The sequence below is a fragment of the Macaca nemestrina genome, chromosome 19 (assembly GCF_043159975.1).
Source record: "Macaca nemestrina isolate mMacNem1 chromosome 19, mMacNem.hap1, whole genome shotgun sequence".
In the NCBI taxonomy this organism is placed as follows: domain Eukaryota; kingdom Metazoa; phylum Chordata; class Mammalia; order Primates; family Cercopithecidae; genus Macaca; species Macaca nemestrina.
The window spans coordinates 69994319-70010319 of record NC_092143.1 but is presented as its reverse complement, the minus strand read 5'-3'; the positions used below and the strand labels follow the sequence as shown (position 1 = coordinate 70010319).

General features: G+C 45.6%; 1 long non-coding RNA gene across 1 annotated transcript; it reads left to right on the top strand.

Moving 5' to 3' along the window:
* Positions 1-9577: 9577 nt before the first annotated feature.
* LOC105464841 (uncharacterized) lies at positions 9578-14675 on the top strand. Its single transcript, XR_011616797.1, has 3 exons — positions 9578-9996; positions 14052-14345; positions 14433-14675. It is a non-coding gene; the product is annotated as an uncharacterized lncRNA (long non-coding RNA).
* The last annotated feature ends 1326 nt before the right edge of the window (positions 14676-16001 follow it).

Here is a 16001-nt window from a genome sequence, read left to right as displayed (position 1 = left end):
TAATCCCAGCTGCTCGGGAGGCTGAGGCAAGAGAATTGCTTGAACCTAGGAGGTGGAGGTTGCAGTGAGCTGAGATCGCACCGCTGCACTCCAGCCTGGATGACAAAGTGAGACTCCATCTCAAAAAAAAAAAAAAAAAAAAAGGATGGACTTGAGGAGAGGAGATTAACCCCTCAGCAAGTCAGACAACAAGGGAACTTAACCTGGGATCTGGTGAGAATAAGATGTGTGTTATGAAAATCCATAATAGGCCAGGTGCAGTGGCTCATACCTGTAATCCCAGCACTTCGGGAGGCCAAAGTGGATGGATCACTTGAGGTCAGGAGTTCCAGACCAGCCAACATGGTAAAACCCTGTCTCCCAAAAATACAAAAATTAGCCAGGTGTGGTGGCTCACGCTTGTAATCCCAGCTACTCGGAAGACTGAGGCAGGAAAATCACTTGAATCCGGGAGGTAGAGGTTGCAGTGAGCCAAGACTGTGCCACTGCACTCCAGCCTGGGTGACAGAGTAAGACTGTCTCAAAAACATCCATAATGATGAGTCCCTTAAACCCTATGTTTAAACTGATACTACCCATGTGAACCAGGAGCCCCCAAAGCCAACTCTTTAATGCAAAAATAGTGCTTCAATGATACTACCCTGGAGCACCTGGTGGAAGAGATGCAAAACTGATCTGGAGGGATATCAAGCCAGGCTGCTCAGGAGTCACAGATCAAGCTCCATAGAATACAAACTCAGAATGCCCGGTTACAACACACACACACACACACACACACACACACACACACACGCATGCACGCACTCTACACCACAAACCAGCATGAGCGCACACAGCACACATGGTGATTGTGGAAGATGTCATGGAGCAGCAAAAGTCTGAAGCCTTCATGGGCTGAAGTTTAAAGGCTGAAGTGATCTGGGGTTGGCTGCAGGTGGACATGCGGATTCTTGGCACAAAGACAGGGAGGTAGGTCTCTACACGTCATGGTTAAGGGTGGCGAGTGGTTAAGAGTAGCAGGTGGTGAAAGTTTTGTTTAGGGATTTGTGAGGGATGTGACTGAAATACTAAATGGTGGCCAAGTTGTGAAGGACTTTGAGTGTCTTACCAAAGTGTGGAGAGGTTATATGATGGAAGTTTTTGAAGAGGTATTTCTAGAATTTCTGGAGGAAATTCTGAAGGAATTTCTGCAAGGAAAGAGCTGGAAAGGAAGACCAGGCTCAGCATCTGGTGGGACGTGTGGCAGGTAGGAGAGAAGGATAGGGAAAGGTATAGCTCGGTCTGGAGTCCGAGCTGGAGGAAAGCATGTAGATCCCTTTATTTAACCCAGAAGGTTCGGACGGTGTCCTGCAAATCCAGAGGACTCCTCTGAGATACCTCAGGGGGCCCTGTGTGAGAGAACAATTTGCTTATTATATTTCATGCAACTTGGCTTCGCATAAGCTTTCATTTGAAAATTTTTGACAAAAATAGGAGAGCTTTTTTTTTAAAAAAAACAACAAAAAAACATGTATTTATTTAGAGACCGAGTTTTGCTCTGTTGCCCAGGCTGGAGTGCAGTGGTGCAATCATGGCTTACTGCAGGCTTGACTTCCTGGGTTTAAGTGGGTTCTCCCATTTCAACCTCCCAAGTAGCTAGGATCACATGTGCATGCCACCACACCTGGCTAACATTCTAAAATTTTTTTGTAGATATGGGGTCTTGCTATGTTGCCCAAGCTGGCCTACCACTCCTGGGCTCAAGTGATCCTCCTGTCTCAGCCTTCCAAAATGCTGGGATTACAGGCCAGACTTCTTTTTATTTTTTAAAACAAAGGGGTAAGCTAAAGCCTAAGGTGAAAACATCGTAGGGGAGAAGGTATTGGGATAGTACAGTTTTCCCTGTACAGAATCATGTACAATTTGGTGCTTAATACATAATGTTCTTTGGAGAGGGATGTGATGCCCATTGGTCAGCTCCTCCAGAGAATTCTGTGTGGCATTTTGTCAGCTTCATGAGGTCATCTTCACCCCTCTCAGATTTACCATAACCACAGTGGCATCTAAAGGAAACCCTCACACTTGGCAAGAACTGTCCACCTACCCAAAGACAGATTGGCATCAAAAAACTAGGAGTGTAAGGGTTGGGTGCTGTGGTTTATGCCTGTAATCCCAGCTACCTGGGAGGCTAAGACGGGAGGATCCCTTGAGGCCAGGAGTTTGAGACCAGCTTGGGCAACATAGTGAGACCCTGTATCAAAAAACAAAACAAAATAAATCTAAGACTCTATTTATCCCACAAATATGTGTGAGTGCAGAGTTTTGTGCTAGAAGCAGCACGTTTACAGGTGAGAACGAGCCCCTTTGTCTGGAGGAGCCATCGTCTCTCCCCACTGCTAGGGCTCTGTCATTTCCACTCTGCAGCCAGGGAGAGCCAAAGAGGTTGAACCTGAACAGAAGAAAAGCCCAGGAGAATTTGCATGTGCTTTGGTCCCTGTGCTCTAATCCAGCTTCCTTAGGTCCTTGGCAGAGGAGGTAAAATGAGCAGTAGAGATGTGAGGGAATTGGGTCCAAACTACTAAGAGATGCAAATTGATAAATAAACACTAAAACAATGAGGCTCGTCTAATCCTCTGACAAAGGACAAATTGCTAATCTAACCTCACTGCCAGGAAGCCTGCCTCAGTTGAACAAAGGCAGCATTTTCAGCTGCTGTTGTATATGTAAACTGGCCGTGCTGGTCAGTTAAGTGGATTTACTCTCACCTGCCTCCTGGGGGAGGGGTGGCAGTAATCCTTCCTTTCTCTAAACGTCTCAGTGAAACGGTCATCTGATCTGACCAGGAAAGGCCTGGGAGGATGTACCAAATTTTAGCCACTTTAGAATAACTGCCAAATTGCTCATGGACAAAAGGCCCAGTGTACGAAGGGGCAGGGGCTGGCAGTGGCAGTTCTTCCAGCTCAGGATTCATAAAAGGTCTTGGGTGTCCCATGCCAGGGTTTGAGGCCTTCCCTGGGGAGAGGTGGTTGTCAGTGCTCCTGGGTGCTAGCGATGTTCTGACAAGTGTCTGTCACCCGAGGCCTTGCTGTGGGATGCAGCCTGCCTCCCTGTGGACTCTGCCCTCCCCTACTTCCCAGTGCAGCCTGTCTCCCACTCAAGGCGTCAGCTCACTCATTCTTCCAACGGACCTGCAGAGGAGCATCTGGCACTGAGATGACACCTTCACAGACAGAGTGGGCCCAGAGCTAATCACCTGGGGATATTGCAGATAAGCCCCAGTCTCAGTGGCCTCTGGCCTCCTTTACCTTCTCCTGGCTCTGCCTCCGGTCAGCCCATGTCCTCCTCCTCAAAGGCATCCCTCTGGCTGGGCTAACGCGTGGCTCCCTAAGGGAGGAAATGGCAGTTTTTCTGCAGCAACCGGTGCTCTTTAGACACACCCTGCTGTGATTTCACACACAGGAGTCTTGCTCAGGGGGCACAGCCTGGGTCTCTTTACGGTGTCAGAATTCCAAAGCATCTTCACACTCCCAGGTTTGAGGCCTAGGGAGGACCTTTGAAGTCATTTCTGGAAATGCTACCAAGGAACGGATGATTTCAAACACAGATTCAGAATCGATCAAGAATAAGCACAACTGAGCCCTGACAGGGCCTTTGAGAGGGCGCCTGGCTGATGTTTGGAATCCTCCCCACATTTGGGGATGGAGTTCTTGCTGCTATGCCCCTTCCACGCGGGACCGCAGAACAGACACAGAACAGACTCTTGGTTCTGTGACCATCTGACTTGTATGTTAGGACTCATGACAAATTTTCTGTTTGGTCGGGTGTGGTGGCTCACGCCTGTAATCCTAACAGTTTGGGAGACCAGTGTGGGTGGATGGCTTTAGCCCAGAAATCTGAGACCAACCTAGGCGAAATGGAGAAATCCTGTCTCTACTAAAAAACAAAAATTATCTGGGCGTGGTGGCGCACGCCTGTGGTCCCAGCTACTCAGGAGGCTGAGGTGGGAGAATCCCTTAAGCAGGGAGGCAGAGGTTGCGGTAAACTGAGATCATGCCACTGCACTCCAGCCTGGGCAATAGAAGAAGACCCTGTCTCAAAAAAAAAAAAAAAAAAAATTCTGACTGTTCAGGCTCAGATGCCTACTTTACGGCCCCAATTCAAATGCTGCCACTTGGGACTGAATCTCCAGGGGCCTATCACAGAGGTGGAGGGTGAGGGTGGGTGAACGGGTGAACGGGGCTGAACTGCTGAAAACCTTTATTGGTTTTGGTCCGAGGCTCCGCTCGCAAAGCCCGCTCCCCTCCATGAGGGACACTCCTTTACTCCTGCTGGCTTTTTCGGAGCGTCCACTCTGGAAGGCTCCCCTGTCATGCCTTTTGGAGGACGGTAGTTATACTGATTCTGAATCCCATGCCCCTGTCGCTGCTCTTGTCCAGGTGCTCCTCCAAGTCTTTGTGGCAAATCCACCTTCCAGGCTCCATCTTAGCGGCAGCACTGGCAGGCTGACCTCTTGCCCTTTGGCCCTGTCTCTCTCTTGGCTTTCTGGGCTGCACACTCTGGGTTCTCCTCCCTCCTCCAGGCCCTCTGCCGGCTCTTGCTCCTCCCTCGTCCTCACTCAGCTCCTACACATCCTTCAGGGCCCAAGTGGAGCTCCCTCAGAGAGGAGTTGCCCAAAACCTCTGCATCTGCCCTGGTCCAAAGTGTGTTCACTCTCTTATTCTCTTATTGCATCCTGTTCCTTCCCTCCAACAAGCTTCCATTGCTCATTCGCTCATATTTATATAGATTTACTGTCTGCTTCCCTCTTTCAGACTAAACTCCATGACGGAGACCATGTCTGTGTTGTTCAGATGCTATAACCATGCCTTGCACAGGGCTTGGTGCATAGTAGGTGCTCAATAAATCCTTGTTGAAGGAGTGAATGGATGGCTGAATGCATGCTTACAGTGTGCTGTGTGATGGTGATGCTGAGCGATTCTATATATTATCTTATTTACTCCTCATGTAGATCTTATCGAGCAAATGTTATGATCATTGTACAGGTGAAGAAACTGAGGCTTTGAGAAGTTAAGTGAATTCCTTAAGGTCACAGTTGGTGTCGGTGCTGAGATTAGAACTCAAATCTCTCTGACCCCAAGCCCTAGACTCCATTTCTTATAACTGCTCACTGGGGAAGGTGGGGTTGCATTCCTCCAACATTGTTTCCATCTTATCAGTTTCTTACTCAAGAACATTGGTGGTTCCCTATTATTCATTGTATCCCTGCGAAACTCTTTGCCTGACCTTCAGGGCTGGGCACTGATGACTGTGATGGCTCTTTACTCTTTAACACAGAACTTAAACTTCAGATAAGCAAATTAAGGACCGTTTAATTACGGTAAGTTTCTATTTTCTTCATGTTTGTTTAGGCAGCTAAGCATGCAGTTTCCAGATCAATCAGTCTAGGATTCAATTCTGGCTTCATTGTCCCTGTGATCCTCCCTCCTTTGTCTTTGAATTTGAGAGGTTCTTTAAAAACTACCGTTTCTTAATCTTATGCAAAAAATATGTCTTACTTAAGAATGTAATGCACATTTTAGTTGAAAGGTAGGGAGATAACTGGTATTTCTTAAACCCTGGTCTCTCTTATTTCTTTAGTACAGAGGCTGATTTTACTCTTGTTTTTTTTTTTTTTTTTTTTGAGACCGGGTCTTACTCTGTCACCCAGGCTGGAGTGCAATGAGATCACGGCTCATTGCAGCCTTGACCTCCTGGGCTCAAGAGATCCTCCCAGCCTCCTGAGTAGCTGGGACCACAAGTGAGCACCACCATGCCCAGCTAATTTTTAATTTTATGTAGAGATGGGGTCTCCCTATGTTGCCCAATTTTTCTTTTTCTAATTGTGATGCTATTGTAGTTAGGAATTGATGTAGGATCATGAGGGAAATGCAAGTCAAAAACAAAATAGATACTCCTTCTCTTCCATTAGGATGAGTATCATAGGAAAACACGCACACATACACACAACAGAAAATAACAGGTGTTGGTGAGGATTTGAAGAAATTGGAACCCTTGTGCATTGCTGGTGGGAATGTAAAACAGCATATCCATTGTGAAAAACAGTGTTTTTGGGATCTTCAAAAAATTAGGCCAGGCACAGTGGCTCATGCCTGTAATCCCAGCACTTTGGGACGCCAAGGTGGGCGGATCACGAGGTCAAGCGATTGAGACCATCCTGGCCAACATGGTGAAATGCCATCTCTACTAAAAATACAAAAATTAGCTGAGAGTGGTGGCGTGCACCTGTAGTCCCAGCTACTTGGGAGGCTGAGGCAGGATAATCGCTTGAACCCAGGAGGCAGAGGTCACAGTGAGCCGAGATCACACCACTGCCCTCCAGCCCTGAGGCAGAGTGAGACTCTGTCTAAAAAAAAAAAAAAAAAAAATTAGACATAGGCCAGGTGCAGTGGCCCACGCCTGTAATCTGTAATCCCAGCACTTTGGGAGGCTGAGGCGGATGGATCACTTGAGGTCAGGAGTTTGAGACCAGCCTGGCCAACATGGTGAAACCTCATCTCTACTAAAAATACAAAAATTAGCTGCGTGTGGTGGTGCATGCCTGTAATCTCAGTTAATTGGGAGGCTGAGGCAGGAGAATCACTTGAACTTGGGAGGCGGAGGTTGCAATGAGCTGAGATAGTGCCACTGCACTGCACTCTAGCCCAGGCAACAGAGTAAGACTCTGTCTCAAAAAAAAAAAAAAAAAAGTTATACATAGAGTTACCATATGTTTCAGCAATCTGAATATATACCCTAAATAATTGAAAGCAGGGACTAGAAGAAATATTTAGATACCCATGTCCATAAGCAGCATTATTCACAATAGCCAGAAGATGGAGACAACCCGAGTGTCCATCAGTAGGTGAACAGACAACAAAAGTGATACATACGTGCCATGAAATACTATTCAGCCTTCAAAAGGGATGAAATTCTGATAATGCCATGACATGGATGAGCTTCAAGAACATTATGCCAAGTGAAATAGCCAGTCACAAAAGGACAAATTGTATGATTCTACTTAAAAGAGATACCTAAAATAGGCAAATTCATAGAGACAGAAAGAGCAGAGGTGACCAGGGACTGAGGGGAGGGGCAATGGACAGTGACCATTTAACAGGCACAGAGTTCCAGTTACGGATAATGAAAAACTTCTGGAGAGGGATGGTGGTGTTGGTCACATGACTGTGTAGATATACACACATAACACCACTGAGTTGTGCACTTAAAAATGGTTAAAATGGGCCGTGTGCGGTGGCTCAAGCCTGTAATCCCAGCACTTTGGGAGGCCGAGACGGGTGGATCACGAGGTCAGGAGATCGAGACCATCCTGGCTAACACGGTGAAACCCCGTCTCTACTAAAAAATACAAAAAACTAGCCGGGCGAGGTGGCGGGCGCCTGTGGTCCCAGCTACTCCGGAGGCTGAGGCAGGAGAATGGCGTAAATCCGGGAGGCGGAGCTTGCAGTGAACTGAGATCCTGCCACTGCACTCCAGCCTGGGCGACAGAGCCAGACTCAGTCTCAAAAAAAAAAAAAAAAAAAAAGGTTAAAATGGCAAATTTCATATTATGTATATTTTAAATATACATAATATACATACATACAATACAAACATGCATACATACAATTAAAAAAGGAATCAGTATAGGAAATCACTACATGCCAGGCACTATTCTAAGTACTTTATGTGCATTAACTCTTTTAAATTTACAACATTCTAGCAAATAACAATGAGCTGTAATAATTAGCATATTATTTCTGTGCTAATAATAATTGAACTATCTGGGCCATCTTAGGGTAAATGCTATTTGGACATAATAATCTATAATGTGATATACTCATTTAATTCAATTTTCTAAGACTTCTTTTAAAATTTTCTTATCTCCTACAGAGTGATCTTTCTAATATGTAAATGTGAGCAGGCTGGGCATGGTGGTTTGCGCCTGTAATCCCAGCACTTTGGGAGGCTAAGCGGGGAGGACTGCTTCAGGTCAGGAGTTCAAACCAGCCTGGGCAACATAGTGAGACCCCACCTCTAAAGAATTTTTTTTTTTTAATTAGCTGGGCATGGTGGCCTGAGCCTGTAGTCCCAGCTACTGAGGAGGCTGAGGTGTCAAGATTGCTTGAGCAATGAGCTAGGATGGCGCCACTGTACTCCAGCCTAGGTGACAGAGAAAGACCCTGTCTCAAAAACACAAAACAAAATATATATATATGTGTGTGTGTGTGTGAGCAAATCATTTCAGGGTTGACATTTGTGTTGTTTCCTGAATTTCATCTGTCCTGCATAAGCTGGAGTCTATTCTTTGAATCTCCTGGAATCTACTCCTTGAACTGCAATTAACTCTTCCTTTGACAACTATGTGCTTTTTTGCTTTTTTTTTTTTTTTTTTGAGACGGAGTCTCGCTCTGTCACCCAGGCTGGAGTGCAGGGGCGCGATCTCGGCTCACTGCAAACTCCGCCTCCTGGATTCACGCCATTCTCCTGCCTCAGCCTCCCGAGTAGCTGGGACTACAGGCGCCCGCCAATACGCCCGGCTAATTTTTTGTATTTTTAGTAGAGATGGGGTTTCACAGGGTTAGCCAGGATGGTCTTGATCTCCTGACCTCGTGATCTGCCCGCCTCCGCCTCCCAAAGTGCTGGGATTACAGGCGTGAGCCACCGCGCCCGGCCTATGTGCTTAAATCATACTAATTTTTTGTGGGTTCTCTGGGTATGTTATCTTCTTCCATGCCAATGTGTTTTTGAAAAGGCTATATTCTTTGCCTGAAAACCACCTTTTGTCCCCAAGTCGTGCAAAAGTCTTGCTCATCCTTCAAGTTTCACCCAGAGGTCACCACCCTGTGTAGCCTTCCCTCTCCTCCCCAGCAGACCTCCTCGCTCCCTCTCTGTGCTCTTTTAACCTCCCAGGGACAGTACTTATCACATCGTGTGCACCGTGTTTGCTCCAGGTCTTTCTCATCCATTAGCCCAGTGGCTTCCAAACTGGAGCTCGAGGTTACCAGGGTGTAAATGCAAGAAGATTCATCGTGGGGGGGATTTTATAAATTCTATTTATATTGTTTATCTCCTCCATTTCAATGCATTTTATTTTTATATTTGTATATTTTTATATTTGTATATTATGTAATACTTAAGTATGTTAGTATACTTATGTTTTATTATATGTGTGTATATACACACATATATTGGATTACTATTATATTTTATAGGCTTTATATGTATGATTAATACATAAACAAATTTACATATGGGGGATATCTGCTCAATTTTTTTCACTGATGGAACAAATAATAAAAGTCATTGGAGACCATGGCACAAGACAATGAGATTCTTGAAAGTGAGGTCTTATTTTAGCCTCAATTTATATCCACCAATATTCCTGTAGGTGAGGCAACATATATGCCCAATATATATTTGAAAGGTTAAATGAGAAAGTATGGAAAAGGTAGAACTCTTTAATACAAGAGTAATAAATAGTGAATTATACAGTGATCCAACGCAAGTTGTGGTTACTAAGGTTGATTTTTATTTTATTTTTTAATATATAGGCTCTCACTCTGTCTCTCTGGCTGGAGTGCAGCGGCACGATCATGGCTTACTGCAGTCTCAACCTCCCAGTCTCGGGTGATCCTTCCACTTCAGTCTCCCAAGTCGCTGGGACTACAGACATATGCCACCATGCCTAGTTAAGTTTTTGTATTTTTTGTAAAGATGGAGTTTCACTGTGTTGCCCAGGCTGGTCTCAAGTGATTCACCTCAAGTGCCCAGGCTCAAGTGATTCACCTGTCTAGGCCTCTTCAACTGTTGGAATTACAGGCGTGAGCCACTGCACCCAGCCAAGGCTGATTTTTTACAAGAATAAAAGTCTCCAAAGGGAGAGGAAATGAACCACTATGACCAGGTTCTTCTCCCTATAGCTGGGTGTCCATTTAAGCGCCCAGAGCCTGTTCCACAGCAGGCAACAGGTGCTCCCAGGTAAGCGTCTCTGCACCAGGTCTGTAGGTTGGTGCCACATCCCTAGTTTCTCTATATTCTCCCTGCCCTGACCCCACCATTCATTCTCCACTGTCCTATCCCCAATTCAACCTTGATGGTCCCACTGGCTAAATAGTAGGGTTGCCAGATCAAGTACAAGATGTCTAGTGAAATTTGAATTTCAGGTGATCAGTGAATAATATTTCAGTATAAGTATGTCCCAAATATTGCATGGTTTTTATCTGAAATTCAGATTTCATTGGATTTCCTGCATTTTTACTTGGTAAATCTGGCAACCCTGCTTAATAGACTCAGGGGCGTGCTCCAGAATAGTCAACAGTAGCTACTATTTGAGGCTTCCTCCCTGTGCCAGGTACAGTTGCTATGCACTTTGTATACAGCATCTCTTTTAAGCCTTATATTAATGATCTGAGACAGGTATAATCATCTCTATTTTTACAGCCAGGGAGACTGACAACAGTCCAAGGTCACCCAGTAGGAACTGGAGGAATAATAATTTGTACTTGGAAACTTGGGTCTGTCCAACTCCGGAGCCTATTTCTTATAGGGATACAGATTTGAGTTAAACATGTAGGGCACTTTGGACCAGGTAAAAATGCCTGAAATAGGGTTTGGGCATCGTGAATTGTGGTGAATCTGCCAGCAGGAGCTGGAAGCAGGGATGTTGCTGGATTCTTTACCCCAGACATAAGATTTGGATCAATGTCTTCGGAAGCCTTTTATTTTCTGTTCAAGCTGAAAAACTCCTTGAACATTATTTAAAGAATTATACATACATGCGTGTATTTTGCAATGGAAATGGGAAAACAATTTATTTTTTTTGTTTTGAGGCTGAATCTTGTTCTGTCTCCCAGGCTGCAGTGCAGTGGTGCAATCTCGGCTCACTGCAACATCTACCCCCGGGGTTCAAGTGATTCTCCTGCCTCAGCCTCCCGAGTAGCTGGGATTACTGGCATGTGCCATCACGCCTGGCTAATTTTTGTAGTTTTGTAAAGACGGGGTTTCACCATGTTGGCCAGGCTGGTCTCAAACTCCCGACCTCAGGTGATCCACCCGCCTCAGCCTCCCAAAGTGCTGGGATTACAGGCGTAAGCCACCACGCCCGACCTGGTTTGTTCTTTTTAGAGACAGAGTCTCACTCTATCACCCAGGTGGAGTGCAGTGGCACAATCATAGGTCACTGCAATCTCAAGCTCTTGAGCTCAAGCGATTTTCCCGGCACTACAGGCACGCGCCACCATGCCCACCTAATTTTAAAAATTTTCTCACTATATTGCCCAGGCTAAGTGACTTATATAACAGATTTATCATTAAGATTACATAAGTTTATATTAGACAGATAGTGACTTTTGGGATCTCAGTGTTAACTTCTACTACCAACAAGAATTATTTGAGATCTTTATGCAGTGCTTTCTGCAATGAGGGATTATGACTATGTTTTGATAGTGATTCATCAACAATTGCAGGAAATACCCAGCTGCTGAAACAGGATGTGCATATGAAATATAGCAACTTAGACCGGCACATGGTGGCTCACACCTGTAATCCCAGCACTTTGGGAGGCCGAGGTGGGTGGATCACGAGGTCAAGAGATCGAGACTATCCTGGCCAACATGGTGAAATCCTGTCTCTACTAAAAATACAAAAATTAGCTGGGCGTGGTGCACGTGCCTGTAATCCCAGCTACTCAGGAAGCTGAGGCAGGAGAATCGCTTGAACCCGGGAGGCAGAGGTTGCACTGAGCCGAGATCGTGCCACTGCACTCCAGCCTGGCAACAGCGAGACTCCATGTCAAAAAAAAAAATAATAATAATAAAATAAAATAAAAAAGGAAAGAAAAGAAATACAGCAGCTTGTATAACAATAAGAACAATCTCTCCTGGGGGTTATCTGTAGAATTACTGCAGAGGTGGAATCTCCCCAAAGCTGTGTCCACATGTTTTACAGCAGAAGCCCATGGAGCATGATGGTGGGGTGCAGAGGCCGTGGGACTGGACAGACCTGAGTCGTATCCCAGCTCCACCGCTTACCAGCAGTTTGAACTTGTATAGAACACTTGACTTCTCTCAGCCTCAGTTTCTTCATTTGTAAAAAGGGGATGATAAAACCTCCACCACTGGACTGTAGTGAAGATTAAGTGAGACAGAATGCATGAAAACCGGCCAGGCGCGGTGGCTCACATCTATAATCCCAGCACTTTGGGAGGCCGAGGTGGGTGGATCGCTTGAGGCCAGAAGTTCGAGACCAGCCTGTCCATGGCAAAACCCTCTCTCTACTAAAATACAAAAATTAGCCTGGCATGGTAGCATGCCTGTAATCCCAGCTACTCGAGAGGCTGAGGCAGGAGAATCACTTGAATCTGGGAGGTGGAGGTTTGCAGTGAAGCCGAGATCGCGCCACTGCAATCCAGCCTGGGCTACAGAGTCAGACTGTCTCCAAAAAAAAAAAAAAAACAGTGTGAAAAACCCCTAATACATTGCTTGACACACAGTGGGTAACATCAGTCAGCAAGCAGCAAAAAGTCCAGCACACATCAGCTTCAGTAACAAGGGAATTGATTGCTTCATGTCGTTGGAAATTCAGAAGGCAGGCTTCAGGGCTGTTTTATCCTAGTTGCCCAATGACTGTACCAAGGCCCTCTGAGATGTTGACCACAGCTTCTCCTCCTTTCGAGATGAATGCAGGAAGACATGCATCCTTGTCAGTGTCAGGAAGAGAGGCTATCTCTCCTTCCATCATGGATTGAAAATCCTGGGCTTCCTTCTGATTAGGCTCTACTTGGTCAGGTGCTGTCCTTCCCTGAACCAGTGGCTGTGAAATGTTAAGTGCTGATTGGCTCAGGTCTGCATTGGGTTCCTATCCTTGGGCCAATCATTGTTGCCAAGGGTATGAAATAACTGATCTGCTTGAACCAATCAGGGTTCACACCTTCATCTGGCGGGGGGCAGGTTAATCCTTTCCAAACTTCATGCCTTGAAGAGGGCATGTTACTGAGACAGCCACAGGCGTACTACAGCAGGTGCCTGATAATTATTGTTATTGTTCTTATCAATAACAAAATTCCACATTGTGGATAATACATTTCCTTAGGGCTGATACTGAGTATTACCTCCCATTATGGTCTGAATGTTCGTGCCCTTTCACCCTCCAAATTCATATGTTGGAACCTAGCATCCAATGTGATAATCTTGAGATGGGCTTTTGGGAAGTAAGTCATGGGGACTCCACCCTCATGACTGGGGTCAGTGTCCTTCGAAAAGAGGTGGAAGGACCCTCCCTGCCCCCTTCCATCACGTGAGGATACAGCAAAAAGTTGCCATATGTGAAGCGTGGAGCAAGCCCTCAGTAGAAACTCAATCTGGCGGTGCCCTGATTTCCCAGCCTCCGAACTCTGAGCAATACACTTCTGTTGTTTCTAAGATATTTTAGCATAGCAGCCCAGATGAACTGACACTCCCTATATTTTATTTAATTTTTGAGACTGTTGCCAAGGCCAGAGTGTAGTGACTCGATCTTGGCTCACTGCAACCTCCGCCTCCTGAGTTCAAGGGGTTCTCGTGCCTTAGTCTCCTGAGTAGCTGGAATGACAGCGGCCACCACTCCTGCTTAATTTTTGTATTTTTAGTAGAGACAGGGTTTCACCATGTTGGCCAGGCTGGTCTCGAACTCCTGACATCCAGTGATCCACCGAATAGCTGGAATTATATGTGCACGCCACCACGCCCACTTAATCTTTATGTTTTTAGTAGAGACGGGGCTTCACCATGTTGGCCAGTTTGGTCTCGAACTCTTGACGCCAAGTGATCCACCCGCCTCGGCCTCCCAAAGTGCTGGGATTACAGGTGTGAACCACTGCACCCCGTCTCTGCACCCCCTCTTGTCTTTTGAGTTCTAAAAAATATTATATTGTTTTATTCAGGCCTATCCCCCAGTCATAGATCTACATTCTTCAAGTGCTTCTTCAGTGAATTTTAAGTGAATTTTTAGGTTCATAATTGACCTAGAGCCAAAGTGTTTTTTTTTTTTCTTTGAAGGTGATGATAGTGATGGTGGTATCCTCATTTGTCTGAAGCTAGAACAAGCTGGAAAAAATGTATAGGTCATTGGCTATTTGAACCTGCTAACTAGCCTGCGATTGGATCATTTATCACGTGGAGCTGCACACTGGGGCTAACTCCACAAAGTGAACACAGCACACACAGTAGATGAGAAGCATGTTTGGGGCTTTGAAAGAGGATGCACATGAAGCAAAACCACATGCAGACTTTTCAGCATGAGTGACCTGTAGACGGACAGGTGCTGTGGTTACAGCGGAACTCTGGAACCAGGTAGGAGGAGGAATGCCGTGGAGGGCAACTTGTAAACGTCTTTTTTTTTTTTTTTTTTTTGAAACAGAGTCTTACTCTGTCTTCCAGGCTGGAGTGCAGTGGTGTGATCGCAGCTCACTACAACCTCCACCTCCCGAGTTCAAGCGATGCTCCTGTCTTAGCCTCGTGAGTAACTGGAACCACAGGCACATGCCACCACACCTGGCTAATTTTTGTAGTTTTAGTAGAGACAGGGCTTCACTGTGTTGTTCAGTCTGGTCTTGAACGCCTGACCTCAGGTGATCCACCTGCCTCAGCTTCCCAAAGTGTTGGGATTACAGGCGTGAGCCACTGCTCCTGGCCAACTTGTAAACTTCTCAGTCTTGCAGCTCCCACCTGAAGCTAACACCAGCAGTGGGGATTAAAAAAAAAAAAAAAAAAAAAAAGCCTATTGACTTTGACATCTGTAGACCTTGCTCAGCATCTGTACAGGGTAATGACGTCTTACACGTTCACAAGACTTTGGAGTCCTGTCTGTCATGTACGCGTATCTAACAAGAGCGATAGCTCAGCATCTCTCTGGAGGGGTGTGTGTGAGATGCTGGGCTGCTTTGCCATCGATGTCTTTTACACCTCATGGGACAACACAACTTTGCCCCTTGTGGTTCGTTTCTCCTCCCCTCAGGGGTTTAGGAGACGTGTGGGACTCAGCTGTGCTTCCTGAGAATGAGCATTGGTGAGGCGGTTATCGGGGAATGCCATTTTCTGGAAGGAACGGGATGTTCGCGATGGGATTGGTTTCTTATTGCTGCTGTTACAGATTTGAAACCACAAATTTGGTGGTGTTAAAACAACACACATTTATTATCTTACAATTCTGGAAGTTAGGAGTCCTAAAATCAAGGGGTGTGCAGGGATGCCTGCCTTCTGGAGGCTCCAGGGGAGACTCTGTTTCCTTGACTTTTTCACTTCTAGAGGCACCTGCATTCCTGACTCCAGGACCGCTACCTCTGTTTTCCAGGGCCACAGTGTACCATCTTCAGCCTCTGTCTCTCTCTGTCTCTCTCTGTCTCTCTCTGACTCCTGCTTCCCATCATCATGCCTCTTTTTCTGACTCTGATCTCTAGCCTCACTCTCATAAGGACCCTTGTGATGATACCAGGTCGACACAGATAATCCAGGGTAGTCCCCTCACTTTAGGCTCCTTAGCCTTAATCACACCTGCAAAGTCCTTTTGCCAGGTAAGGTAACCTATTTACCAGCTTCAGGAATTAGAATGTTCACATCTTTGGGACGCATTATTCTGCCTACCATAGTGATCTAGTTTCTCCTCGTGTACCTGATCTTTATATGTTTCCTTTTAAAATTGACTTATTTAAAAATTTCAAATAGAAAATATATTCATAGGGTTCTCAAAGAAAAACAAAACCTAAGAAGATATATAAACAGCCAACAAGTCCATGAAAAAAATCTCAATATTATTAGTCACTAGGAAAATGCAGGTAAAGAAACCACAATTAGTGCGGTGGTTTGAATATGCCCTCAAAAATCATGTATTGCAAACCTAATCACCATCGTAACAGTATTGGGAGGTGGGAACGTTAAGAGGTGACTAGGCCATGAGGACTCTGCCCTAATGAATTGATTAATGCCATTATCATGGGAGTGGCTTCTTTT